Genomic DNA, 14552 nt, shown 5'->3' with positions numbered 1-14552 from the left:
TCTAATAGGCCCATTGTGAAAGGCATCTCTTCAAAGGGGAAAGGGATGGATGGCTGTGATGACTGAGGGTGGCGGTGAAGTCCCAACAACACCCAGGGATTCTCCACTCCCTAATAGAGACCACCCACAGCCCAGGGTGGCCAGCGTGGAGGCCAGATTCTGGACTTTGGGGACAGAAGTGGGCCTCAGGGGCTGTACGCAGCAATCTGGAAGTCTTTGAGTTGGAAAAAGAGGCTCTCTCCAAAGCTGAAGATTCAACTCTGGACTTTTGGATCGGACACACCCTCTGAGTTCTCTCTTTACCCCAAGCCCACCCAGCAGCCTCAATTCAAACGCACCTTCAGGGCTGGAGAGATGGCTTAGTGGTTAAAGCCGGCGAAGCCTAAGGACCCATGTTTGACTTGCCACATCCCACGACAGCCAGATGCACAAAGGTGAGGTAAGCGCAAGGTCGCACGTGCCCACTAGGTGGTGCAAGCGTCTGGAATTTGATTGTAATGCCTGAGGCCCTAGGACACCAATTCTCTCTTTCTCTCCCTACAATTAAAAAACAGCACCTTCAGATGACCTGACCAAATATAGTCAATGTAGCCACCCCCTCCAGCATCTACCTTGAGTTCTGGTCCATTGCCCTCTCCCCACCATCTTTTTTTTTGTCTTTTGGTTTTTTTGAGGTAGGGTCTCACTCTAGATCAGGCTGACCTGGAATTCACTATGGAGTCTCAGGGTGGCTTTGAACTCATGGCAATCCTCCTACCTCTGCCTCCCGAGTGCTAGGATTAAAGGCATGCACCACACCTGGCTTCTCCCCGCCATCTTTTTGCCTCCACCTGTTTCTTTGGGTTATACATTTGAAATATGGAGAGCTGTGAACGGTGACACACACCTGTAACCCCAGCACCTGCGAGGTAGAAGCTGAAAGATTAGGAATTCATGGCCAATCTGAGTTGCATGGGACCTTACCTCAAAACAAACAAACGCCGACAGTCAACAGACGCGGGGGAAAGCTGCACGGTGGCCTTCCTCTCCTGGCTATCGGGATGTGCAGAGAAGCAAAATCTGTGACCAGCAAATTTGGCTACCACTGCTACCAAGCAACCCTCACTAGGAAGTATCTAATGAGAACTGGAAGAAATTAAGTTGCAATGAATTCTAAACAGCCCTTGAGATGGTGAGTAGAAAGATAGAGGAATGGATTTTTCAAAAAAAAAAAAAAGAAAAACTTGTCTTTCTAGATGTGTAGAACATGCCTGACACACCTGTAATCCTACCACTGAGGCAGGAAGACTCCCAAGACTTCAATGCCACCCTGGATCCCATAGTCAGTACTGAGCCAGTCTGAGCTATAGAATGAGACTCTGTCTCTAAAGAAAGAGAGAAAGAGAAAGGGGGAAGATGGAGAGGGAAGGAAGAAAGGGAGGAAAGAAATAGGAAGGAAGAAAGGAAGGGAGAGAGGGAAGGAGGGGGAAAGGGTAAGAGGGAGGGAGGAAGGAAGAAAGGAGGAAGGAAGGGCATCTTTAGCCTTCTCAGCCATGGAGACTACCTTGCCTCACGACCACGCAGCTTGCTCTGGTTTTACACGTCATTTCCTCTGCCTTCTCTTCTTTTTTAACTCTCCCTTCTGGGGAAAAAAACACAAAAACTCAGATGACACGTACAAAAATGTTCCTCCAAGCATGAATTCTGTTGTTCCATACTCAGCACCTGCCTTTTAAAGTCTTGCTTCCAGACACCCCCACAAGCCTTGAATCCTTCCTTGTGCCAGCCGCATACATATAAAGCCTTTCCCAGGCTGGAGAGATGGCTTAGTGGTTAAGGCACTTCCCTGCAAAGCCAAAGGACCCAGGTTCGATTCCTCAGGACCCACGTAAGCCAGATGCACAAGGTGGCGCATGTGTCTGGAGTTCATCTGCAGCAGCTGGAGGCCATGGTGTGCCCATTTTCTCTCTCTCTCTCAAATAAGTACATAACAACAAAATATTCGAAAATACTATTCCCACGGCCGAACTAGAAACTAAGGCACATAATCCCTTCTTTCCTGGCCCTATCTGTGTTTATCACCTCAATTTTATTCTGCAGCTGGTGGCAGGCCACTTCCCTGAGATGCCCTGGCAGAATCTACCAGGATAATGTGAGCAGCAATCCTACTGCGGAGGACAGGAGAATGAACCAGCTAAGCCTGGTGCCCACCACAGGGAGCCTAAAGAACCCTGAACTGAGCACGCCAATCAGTCATGTCCCCTTGGGCCACACCCGACCTCCCTCTCGAGTCATCTCTAAAGGAAGATTGTTGAGTTCATCACCTGCCACAGAAATAAAGACCCCTGCGTCTTTCTTCCTTCCTTTCATTTTCTGCATGGGTGTGATGTGGTGATGGTGTGCGTGGTGTGAACGATGTTTGCACGTATATGTAGGGTCCGGTGTGGTTCCCAGTGGGCTCACCTGCAATGGCTGGGGGAGAATGTTGGCCCCCTCAAATGCCTCTTGCACCCATTTTTAGTTGAGCCAGAGCCTGGTACTGATCCTGAGCTTGCCAGCTTTGTTTGTGGTTTACAAGCGCCGGTGGTTTTCCAGTCTCTGCTCCCCACGAGCCTGGGGTTACCGTCGTGTGTGGCCATGCCCAGATATGTATGTACTTCCTAGGGATTGAACCCAGGGCGGCTTCTCTGCTTGCACAGGAAATGCTCTGGAGAGATGCTTAGCCCCGCAGACTCAGACTTTGCCCCACAGAGTCCGTGAAAGAAACACACGCACAGATAATATGGTCGAGCTCTTTTCTCCAGTCGGGTGACTTGTCACTGGGTACGGGGGATTTGAGAAAATGTCAGCAGTCCCAGGAGACAGCCATGTCACCACTCTTCCCGAGGTACCAACAGAAGACAATGTGTTCTCCAAGGGTTCTAAGCAGACTTCTCAGTTGGCCCTGATGACCTCGGTCTCTGGGTCGCTCAAATGATATTGCTGCATTACAAGTCAATATGGATTCGCCTGGATGTCACTAAGGTCACTGGCTATTGGCTTTGAGGTTGGTGGATTGCTCAGGTTGGCCTAACCCGATCACAGGGGCGCTTCCAACAAAGCAAGCTTTCTTTTTACTGCTGGATGAAAGCGAAGGGAGAGAGGTGTGAGAGGAGTAAGAGAGATTTGATGAGAGGAAAATTCCGCATCGTTGGCACGCAGAGGTCCCGTGTTTTGACTTCAGGACAGCAGTGACCAGTGGCCGAGAATGCAGGCAGACAAGGACTTCAATCCTGCAGCCGTGAGGAGCTGGATTCTTCCAGCACCCTGACGGGGCTGGGAAGTGGATTCCGCCCTGGTGCCTCCAAGTAACAGCCCACTGTTACTTTCTGCCACCGTGCCCTTCTAGGTATCTTGGATCTGGGGCCGCCGATTTCAAACGTAAAGGTTGTGATGGTTGACTTTAAGTGCCAACTTGACCAGGTTAAAGAAGGTCCAGAGAGCTGGTGAAGCATCGTTTCTGGGTAGCTCTGGGAGGATGTGTCTGGAAGAGATTAGCACTGGACTCAGTGCAGTGAATACAGAGGACCGCCTCCGCCAATGGAGCTGGACATGAGGCAACCCACTAAGGGCCTAAGTAGAACAAAAATTCGCGGGGAAGGAAACTTTGCCCTCTGCTTGGGCTGGGCAGCCATCTTCCCCTGCATTTGCCATTAGACCTCCGGAGTCTCCGCCCTTGAGTGTGGACTAGAACTACAACGGTGGCTTTCCAGAGTCTTCAGCTTACAGAAGGCAGACGGATAGACTCAGCCTCCACGATCACATGAACCAAAACCTCATGAGAAACTGCTTCCTCTTTATTGTCATCAGTCCATCTGTCCACTAGTTATTTATCTATTGTCTGTCTGTCGGTCTACATCCTATCAATTCGATTTCTCTCCAGACCCCCAACTAGCTGGCTTAGTGAGAAGCCTATGTGAGGACCTGAGTTTGGGTACCCAGAACCCGCCTATAAAGCTGGGCATAGGGGGGCATACCTGCATTGCCAGTGCCAGGGTGAAATAGAAGAGAATCCTCAAGGCTTGATGGATAGATTGTTAGCCAAGTTGGTGAGCTCTGAGAGAAAATTTGTCTGGAGAAAATAAGGGGGAGAGAGAGTCATAAAGGAAGATACCTGAAATTGACTCCTGTCCTCTAAACACACACAGACACACACAGACGCGGATGAACACATGAAAAACATGTGCACATGCATGCACACTATACACAAAGGCCAACAAAAAAAAAAAAAACCTTGCTAACAAATATATCACAAGAAATGCTACTAAATTTGAAAGTGAAGACCCTGGTTTTCAGTGTCTCTCTGCCATCTGCCATCTGTGTGCCCCTGGTGAAGACACAGGGTACCCAGCTGTTTCCTTACCTGTGAAATAAAGGGCCAAATGAGACCAGCTACTTTCTGACTGCTCTGAGGGATCCAGGGGAGGAGGGGCTGTTCAAGTGGACAGGACAGGCTCTAGACTCCACCCCCACCCTTCAGGAAAACAAGCACTACTATGAATTCTTTGTGTATGATTTCATTAGAAAACACATAACTGGCCTGGAGAGATGGCTTAGCAGTTAAGGTGCTTGCCTGAGAAGACTGAGGACCCATGTTTGACTCTCCAGATCCTACGTTAGCCAGACGCACAAAGATGAAGCAAGCGCAAGGTCGTACATGCCCACTAGGTGGCGCAAGTGTCCGGAGTTCGATTGCAATGGCTGAGGCTTTTGCACGCCAGTTCTCTCTCTCCCTCCTCCTCTGTGTCTCTCACTGTCTCTACAAAGAAAGAGAGAGAGAAAGAGAGAGAAGAAAACACTACTGCTGCCAACTCCAACTCCAATGTAAAGGCCACTGACCTGGGTGATTATGAGGGCCTCTTCCAGCTCTGGGACCCTTTTGACACCCAAGTCGAGTTCTGCTGGGCCTGTGAAGGGGGGTGGCGGGGATGTAGGCTTGACTTGACCCACACAGCAGCCAAACCAGGTTTCCTGGGTCGCTCTCTTTATTCTCCACAGGCCTAAACTTGTGGGAGATAAATTGTTAAAAACCAGATGGGCCTCAGGTCAAAGCATGGCTCAGTCTTCAAATTCTGCCACTGGGTAGATACATAAGTCTCTAACGTCTCAGAGCAAGCTGCACGCCTCGGACCCACAGCAGGGTGTCATCGCCCACTTTGCTCAGTTACAGCACCTGTGCGTCCCTGGATGTGGCCTGCAATGGCCGGGGGCATCCAAGATGCGATGACGCAACAGTAAGATTCTGTTTGGTGTTTGTGCAGTGTGCGTGTGTGTGTGCATGTGTGTGTGTGCGTGTGTGTGTGTGTGTGCCCGTGTGTTCACGTGTGTGAGTTCAGGCAGTGCTACCACACACATCCACCTTCCTTAGTTTGAGGGAAGTTTCAGTTTCACCATTCATTGCTGCCTCCGGTCGGATAGCTGGCCGGGGAGCTTGGATGGAAATCCTGTCTCTACCTCCCTTCTTGCCCCAGGCTTGCTTGGTTACACCTATCACAGCATCAGGCTTTTAGGTGGGTTCTGGGGATCCGAACCCAGGGAGGTGCTCAGGATTGTGCAGGAGATATTTTATCCCTGAGCCATCTGCCCAGTCGGTCCCAGTTGTTTTGCTTGCCTCTTCCATCTGGGTAAACTAGGGCAAGCTCTGCCGGAGACATTCTTTTTAGGATACAGATAGATGGCGGCTCCAGAGCCTTGAGCCCACGGCCCAGCTTCCAGTCATCAGGAAGCATGGGAGGTGACAGGGATGTGACGGAAGACGATCAGGCTTCTGTCACTTCTGCTTTAGTGGAGAGTTTGGCATTTGTTCATACCTCATTCCAGAAGAAGTGGGAAATGTGTCTTTGCCTGCATGGTCATGTCCTAGCTAAGATGCTATTGATGGAAAGTTAGCAGGAGATTCCATTATACAACACACAGGATAAACATAATGTCTAGGAGGTTAGTACGGTGGTTTGAATCAGAGGTCCATGTGTTTTTTGTTTGTTTGTTTGTTTTTTTAAATTTTATTTATTTATTTATTTGAGAGCAACAGACACAGAGAGAAAAACAGATAGAGGGAGAGAGAGAGAATGGGCACGCCAGGGCTTCCAGCCTCTGCAAACGAACTCCAGATGCGTGCGCCCCCTTGTGCATCTGGCTAACGTGGGACCTGGGGAACCGAGCCTCGAACCGGGGTCCTTAGGCTTCACAGGCAAGCGCTTAACCGCTAAGCCATCTCTCCAGCCCGGTCCATGTGTTTTTAATGCTAGGCCCCCAGATGATGGCAATTTGGAAGGTGGAGCCTTGTGGGAGGAGGTTTGCTGTTGGGACTGGACTTCGGGGTGTCATAGCTGGCACCCTTTGCCAGAGCCCAGCTCACTCTGCGCCAGCTGCTGTCCCCCGCTGTGGCAGAGGTGACGTCCAGCCTCTGCTCGTGCCATGCTTCCCCTGCTGTCGTGAAGCCTCCCCTTGGGACTACAAGCCAAACTCAACTTGTACCACCAAAAAGAACGTAACGCCAAGACTGGGGGCTCAGCATCCCCCTGTAGTCTAGAGTCTGCTGACAAAACGGGTTTCCGCCTGTGGATACATGGAAATGACCAGCAGCACTCCATATCCTCATTCCAGAAGTTTCCTACCTGCTTTTTACTAGCGGTGGTAGGTTGAATGCATGCCCCTCCCCCAACAGACTCAAGTGTTTTATTAAAACTTGTACCTTGGGGCTGGAGGGATGGCTTAATAGTCAAGGCACGTGCCTGTGAAGCCAAAGGACCCAAGTTCAATTCCCCAGGACCCACATAAGCCAGATGCACAAAGTGGAGCATGCTTCTGGAGTTTGTTTGCAGTGGCCAAAGGCCCTGGTGTGCCCATTCTCTCTCTCTCTCTCTCTCTCTCTCTCTGCCTTTGCCTGTTTCTCTCTCTCTCTTCCTGTCAAATAAATAAAATTAAATTAAAAAAAAAAACATTAAAGGGCTGGAGAGATGGCTTAGCGGTTAAGCACTTGCCTGTGAAGCCTGAGGACCCCAGTTGGAGGCTCGATTCCCCAGGACCCACGTTAGCCAGATGCACAAGGGTGCACACATGTCTGGAGTTCGTTTGCAGTGGCTGGAGGCCCTGGTGTGCCCATTCTCTCTCTCTCTCTCTATCTGCCTTTCTCTCCCTCTGCCTGTCGCTCTCAAATAAAAAAATAAAATAAAATAAAACATTAAAGAAAAAACTTGTGCCTTGTTTCCAGCTGCCTGGCTGGAGGAGGCGTCACTGGGGGTGGATCCTGGCCCAGCCCTGAGGTGTTACTGGGGGCCAGTCTGAACGCTGGGCCAAAGATGTGCAAAACAGCCTGAGTTCTGCCTGGGTCCCCACTGCTTTTCTGCAAGCTGGGTTTGTGCTTGCTTGAGGGACAGTCTGGTGGTGGTTTCTCTCCGCTCGGATCTGCAAAGAGGGTTCGTGCCTCTTCCGCCATGATGGAACTTCCCCTGGATCTATGAGCCTGAAATAAATTCCATTCCTGCCATATACTGTGTCTGGATTGGAAGTTCATCTCGGACATGTGTAGCTAACTACAAAGCTCTCCTTTCCCCAAAAGTCTCTCATTGATGCCACCCTCTTCCCAGAGTGGACACTTGCACCCCCACCCCACCCTGAAATGCCCCTCTCTCGCCTTCACACGCACCTCTGGTTCCAACAGGCAGCCTTCATTGGCTGCCTGGAATGTTGCCCATTCCCATCACCCAAGGACTGCAGTGGAAGCTGCCAGGCCGGCCGCCCGCCACAGGCTAGCTTCCCGAGAAAGATGTACCAACCGCAGCCGCACAGTGTAGTTCCCTTGAATAACTTTGCTAATATGTGAAAATTACTTCCCTTGCTCCTTATCATGCTTTTGGGTATTACAATACAAGAGCAAGGACAAGGGCAATAGCAAATTAAAATGATGTTCTGTGCTTATAAACTGCACAGATAGGGAAGGGCAGGCCCCATGACTTATAATCCTGGCAGTTTTAGAGGCTCCCACTTTCATTGGACCAGACTCACCGCAGGGATAGCAAAAAGAAAATTTTCTAGGATTTTTTTTTTCATAAAGCAACTACAGATCACGCACATCTTAAATTAAAAATCTCCAAATCCCAAATCCAGGAAAGAGCTGCTATGAGCCGAGTTCTGCTCCTCTGGCTTCAGATTTTACTCCCACGAGCATGGGGCATGGAATGTGCCCAGTTCTGGGACAAGCCGCTATCAGCGTCCACATGAGTACAATTTAGCTTTAGAAATGGGCAATGAGGTCTGGAGAGATGGCTTAGTGGCTAAGCATGCTTGCCTGTGAAGCCTAAGGACCCCAGTTCGAGGCTCGATTCCCCAGGACCCATGTTAGCCAGATGCACAAGGGGCACACGCGTCTGGAGTTCGTTTGCAGTGGCTGGAGGACCTGGTGTGCCCATTCTCTCTCTCTCTCCCTCTCTGCCTCTCTGCCTCTTTCTCCCTCTGTCTGTCACTCTCAAATAAATAAATCAATAAATAAATTAAAAAAGAAATGGGCAATGAGAACATGGAGATATGATACCCATCAACTGCCCTCTAAATACTTATGCTTATACCCATGTATTAATTCTATTCTCACTTTTGGTTAGAGAAGCTTCTCTTTTCCGATGCTGCTGACCCCGGGGAAATTCCACACCCATTGACGTGCTGAGAAGAAGAGAAAGAAAGAAAGAAAGAAAGAAAGAAAGAAAGAAAGAAAGAAAGAAAGAAAGAAAGAAAGAAGGAGGCGTTTTCAACACTAACTAACTAAGCAAGACATCTCTATCACATCCTCCAAGGGCTGAGGGACCGTTGCAGAAGAGGTGACAGAAAGAATGTAAAAGCCTGGCCAGGCGTAGTGGTGCACACCTTTAAATCAAAAGGAACCGGACTTGAGAACACGTCACTGTGTCATCCACCAGGCAACAGATAAAAGCCAGCTTTGGTCTAAAACGTGGAGGTTGTTTCCCCACCCATCTTGCCCCATTCATCTCAAAACGAACTACCAGGGAGGATGCACATACTCTGAACAGTCAACAACAGGGTAAGGCTATTTGTTTGCTCTCAAACAATTCTGTTATCCTAACAAATTGCCATAGACAGCAGCATGCTCTGGGTGGCGTAGCTTAATTATAACCCTGTCACTTGGGAGACTGAGGCAGGAGGATTAGGAGTTCAAGAGCAACCTGAAGAGCAACCTGGGTTAAGTAGAGAATTCCAGACCAGCCAGGCCTACACAACAAGAATTTGTCTCAAAACAAAACAAAAGGGCCAGGCATGGTGGCACACACCTTTAATCCCAGCACTCGGGAGGCAGAGGTAGGAGGATCGCTGTGAGTTCAAGGCCACCCTGAGACTACATAGTGAATTCCAGGTCAGCCTGGGCTAGAGTGAAACTGTACCTCAAAAAAAAAAAAAAAAAAAAAAAAGAGTAAGTAATAATCAAGTTCGAATCCTCAACAGCAGAATTTTGCACACTGGTGATTCTTTGGGAAAAGAATCTATGTCGGCTTCCCCTAGCACAGACACACACACACACACACACACACACACACACACTTGAAGTGTTAGCCTACTCCATCTGATCTCAGAACTGGTTTCACAGGGCCAGACAAGTCATCCTTCTTTAATAAGCTGGCGGGACACACCGGGGACACGAAGCTGACAAAGAGACTAGGAACCAGCGCAAACACCCAGGAGGGAGGCGGGCGCTGTCCGGCCCTAGCAGTTGAGAGCGGGAAACCGCAGGTCTGGGTACATCTCGTTGTTTTCCAGGCACTAGGGCGCGAGGGGCCTCCCAACCAGGGCAAAGAGCGGTGAACATCCAGCCCTCTGTCTGCTGCGCTCTCAAGCTCCCATGGCAGAGGGGGCGCATCCAGATGCCCATGTCCCATCTTCTTTTTCATTTTTATTAATTTATTTAAGAGCGACAGACAGAGAGAAACAGGCCGAGAGAGAGAGAGAGAGAGAGAGAGAGAGAGAGAGAGAGAGAGAGAATGGGCACACCAGGGCCTCCAGCCACTGCAAATGAACTCCAGACACATGTGCCACCTTGTGCATCTGGCTTACGTGGGTCCTGGGGAGTTGAACCTGGGTCCCTTGCCTCTGCAAGAAAATGCCTTAATGGCTAAGCCATCTCTCCATCAACCCTCCCCCATGTCCCATCTTCTTTGTAGCACCCTAAATAAGGAAAAACCACGACAAGCCCCCACCTCTCCTGTGCCATTTTCACACTGATTTGTCGTCTTGCTCGGTGTCATCCAAGGGCACCATTTTATCTGTGCGTCCCTCTCCTGCCCGTCACGAGGGACATGTGTGCCAACGCCCCTTCCTCCTGTTCCCTTTGGTATCCTCGAGTTTTCCCCCTGGACAGCTGGACACTCCCCTGCCACCCGGATCTCGGGAAAATACCCTCTTTTGTTTTTCTCCAGCAACAGATGTGGGGACTAAAAAAGCATTTCCTGGGCTGGAGAGATGGCGTAGCGGTTGAGCGCTTGCCTGTGAAGCCTAAGGACCCCGGTTCGAGGCTCGGTTCCCCAGGTCCCACGTTAGCCAGATGCACAAGGGGGCGCACGCGTCTGGAGTTCGTTTGCAGAGGCTGGAAGCCCTGGCGCGCCCATTCTCTCTCTCCCTCTATCTGTCTTTCTCTCTGTGTCTGTTGCTCTCAAATAAATAAATTAATTAATTAAAAAAAAAAAAGCATTTCCTGGCCACCCTTAGACACTCAGCTGCATGTTGCCTTTCCCTAGGAACCCCAGAAACCAGCAAAACGCACCCCTGTTGGAAGGAAGACTTGCTGGGAGAAGAGTGGGCCCAAGGCTGCAGTAGACAAGAGAAAAGGTACAGGAAATGAGGGAAGATGTGATGTTTCAATGCCAGTGGATGACAGGTGACAAGCACATGGATCACACTGAATTTCTGCCATTTATACAGAGCAAAAAGAATTCTTCTATAATTCAGCATTTGCCCATTGTAAGACCTCAGATTTTGCCTTGTCAAAGGATTTCCATTTCCTTGGCTATCTACCTGGCTCTGTCCTCAGGTGGGCCAGTTGGTGAGGCTTCTCTCATGCTCAGAAGGGCTCCTCTCTCTGCCCAGCTCCCTGGGGGTCCAGCCATGCTCCCCATCCCAGCACCTTGTGTTTGCAAAGATTCCACTCTCTGTAGCTGCCTGCTCTGATTTTTTTTTTCCAAGGTGGTGACAAATTAGGGGGCATGGCAGCTCCTCAGGTACATTCTCAATCTGCATAGACGCCACGGGCTGGAGATGGGGCTGCAAGGTTCTCATTTTCACCTGTCACGTCTGACAGCGCCCAGCGCTAGCCGAGCATCAGGGATTCCCAGGGCCTTTGCAATGAGTCTCCTTGGCGCTCAGAATGACAAAGGCAGGGAGAACTCTGCTGTCCTTCTCGGTAAAACAATCAGGAGAGCCATATGAGCCCAGGGGCTGGGGGATTTACACGGCTGGCTGTGGACAAGCCTGCCTGATGTAGGTGGAGGCAGAGAGAGGGAGAGTTCTGAAGACAGACAGCCTTGCCCTTCTTGCCTTACTAAGGAAGGGAATTGAGTCCAACATGGGAGATACATATATGAGGTACGAGGGTTTTAGTTCTTCCTGAAGTGACATCGCTATGGAAGATGAGGAAATGTCAAGTAGATGTTAAGTTTAAACACTGGACACTTTCCCCAAAATGCATTGTTTCATTTTTATTTTTTCTCCTTAAGAAAAAAGAAACAAATCATATGACTACTATTTAAGACACAGAGTGAGGATATTTTGACTTAAAATATGCCAAGAATAAAAGACTATCTTATAAGGGTCAGCAGAGACTAACCAGAGGCATATTTTTTATTCCTGAATTGACTAAGCACTGACAACTTAAATACAGCAAATACTGCTGTCAAGAATAATTACACTTGACTTAGATGCTTGTCTTAAGAAAAAAAGAAGTTTTACACATACTCTTCCTCCTTCCCTCTTTCTCTCTCAAATAAATAAATAAAATATTTAAAAAAAAAAAAAGCTCCTGGTGAAAGGCCTTAGCGGTTAAGGCACTTGCCTGCAAAGCCTAAGGACTCAGGTTCGATTCTCCAGGTCCCACGTAAGCCAGATGCACAAGGGGGTACATACATCTGGAGTTCATTTGCAGTGGCTGAAGGCCCTGGTGCACCCATTCTCTGCCCCCCCCCCTCAAGTAAGCAAATAAAATATATTTTTTTAAAAAAAGAAGTTTAGAAGTGGGAAAGCCCCATCCACCCCTGCTCCTTCCTATTCAGATGACAGTGTCTGCTCCTGACTGTTTCTAGAAGGATCTGTGGGAATATGAACCCCCCCCCTCCCAAAGATAGTGCCGGTCCAGTGTCGAGATAGGATGCCATGGAGTGCGTTTTCTTTTATTTTGCCTACAGTCTTAACCCAGCCTTGACCATTTTTTTCCTATTCAAAATAAAACAACAAAAAACCCAAATTACTTTCTTCTAAGCACACCTGGACCCAAAATCTCCTTCAAGAGTGAGCCAAGCGCTGGCCTGGTGATCAGGAGCGCCCCGAGCGAGAAGTGCCTTTCCTCCCTCCTGTTTCCAACCCTCGAATAATTGGGCTGCTTCTGCGTTGCTTTGGAGTTTAAAATACTCAATGCAATTGAAACATTGGCAGGCGACAAAGGAACAAGATAAATGAGTCCTTCATCTCTCGAGCTAATTCTGAAGCCACCTGCAGGAGTGTGAAAACACACACACACTCACCCTTGGCTCCTAGGACAGGATCTCTGAAGACAATTTCTATGGCACCAATGACTCTTGGACATTTTCACAGTGCAGTCTTGGCTCGCATGAAGCTCTCACCTTAGATTCGAATACAGTGTTGTTTATTTTTTTAATTTTGTTTTTTATCTTTCTATTTATTTAAGACAGAGGGGGAAGAGAGAGAGAAAAAGGAAGGAAGACAGAGGGAGAAAAATGGACACGCCAGGGCCTCTAGCCACTGCAAATGGACTCCAGACGCATGCACCACCTTGTGCATCTGGCTTACGTGGGACCTGAAGAGTCGAACCTGAGTCCTTAGGCTTCGCAGACAAGCACCTTAACCACTAAGCCATCTCACCAGCCCCGTAGCCCCACCTCTTGAGAGCTAAGGGACCATCAGCGCATTAAGTTTGGTGCTCACATGTGGAGCATGCTGCCTTGGGTTGAGTTCCAGAGCTCTCGCACTGTGCCGGCCCCCTGGATGTGGAGTCCTTGCTCCTTCCTGTTTCAGTGGCTGCCCCATCTCCCGCGTGACAGCAGCATCAGGCTATGAAACCCGTGCTGAGAGTCTGTGACACGTGTCTCTGTAAAATGAGGAAGTGAATGGCGCTGTGCAGCTCTCCAGTTTCAATTCTATTAGAAAATCAGGTGTTTCCTAGGCCCGGGATTGCCCTGCAAATAGCTCATCCAGGGCTGGAGAGATGGCTTAGCGGTTAAGCGCTTGCCTGTGAAGCCTAAGGACCCCGGTTCGAGGCTCGGTTCCCCAGGTCCCACGTTAGCCAGATGCACAAGGGGGCGCACGTGTCTGGAGTTCGTTGGCAGTGGCTGGAGGCCCTGGCGCGCTCATTCTCTCTCTCTCTCTCTCTCTCTCTCTCTCTCTCTCTCTCTCTCTCTGCCTTTCTCTCTGTGTCTGTCACTCTTAAATAAATAAATAAATAAATATGAACAACAACAAAAAAATTTAAAAAAATAGCTTATCCAACTCTGGAGACTTCTCACTTGTCTTAAACATTCTCTCTCCTGCCCTTGCTTGCGTGTGGTACACTTGTGTGTGGCACACTTGTGTGTGGTACACATGTGTGTGGGTATGAAGGAAGGTTTGTGCTTATGCACATGGAGGCCAAAAATTAACACCGGGTGTCCTCAATTTTTCTCCACCTTACTTCCTGAAACCCTGAGCTCACCAACCTTGCACCAGTTTAGATCTACCTCTGCCTTCCCAGCGCTGGGGTTACAAGCAGCTCACCTCCTACCTGGCCCTCATGTGGGTCCTGGGGATCTGAACTCGGGTCCCTGCACTCGGCATGATACATGCTTTATCCACTGTGCCATGGCCTCGGCCTCAGAATTTCATGTTACAAGACTATTTTCCTCACTGAAATGACCCCTCGAGAGAACAGGGTGTACTTTACTAACCTTTGCTCTCTCTGAACTTGGCGAGGAGGGGGAACTCAGCCAGGGAAGAGGCTGCAATCGCAACCCTGGATGATGTTCTGTTAAGTGAAGTGCTCTGTGACGTATGCAAAATAAAACCTACTTTTGTTGTTGATGATGATGTTGTTGTTGATGCTATTATTGTTTTAGATAGGGTCTCACTCTAATCCAGTCTGTCCTAGAATTCACCATGTAGTCTCAGGGTGGCCTTGAACTCATGGTGATCCTCCTACCTCTGCCTCCCCACCTGAGTGCTGGGACTAAAGGTGTGTGCCACCACGCCTGGATAGAACATACGTCTTTTCAAACATACAGAGCAAACCTTGGACTCTAAGCATGCAGGTGAATCAAATGAGAGACATGAGC

The sequence above is a fragment of the Jaculus jaculus genome, chromosome 23 (assembly GCF_020740685.1).
Source record: "Jaculus jaculus isolate mJacJac1 chromosome 23, mJacJac1.mat.Y.cur, whole genome shotgun sequence".
NCBI classification, from domain to species: domain Eukaryota; kingdom Metazoa; phylum Chordata; class Mammalia; order Rodentia; family Dipodidae; genus Jaculus; species Jaculus jaculus.
The sequence above is the reverse complement of the archived record's forward strand: the minus strand, read 5'-3'. Positions refer to the sequence as shown.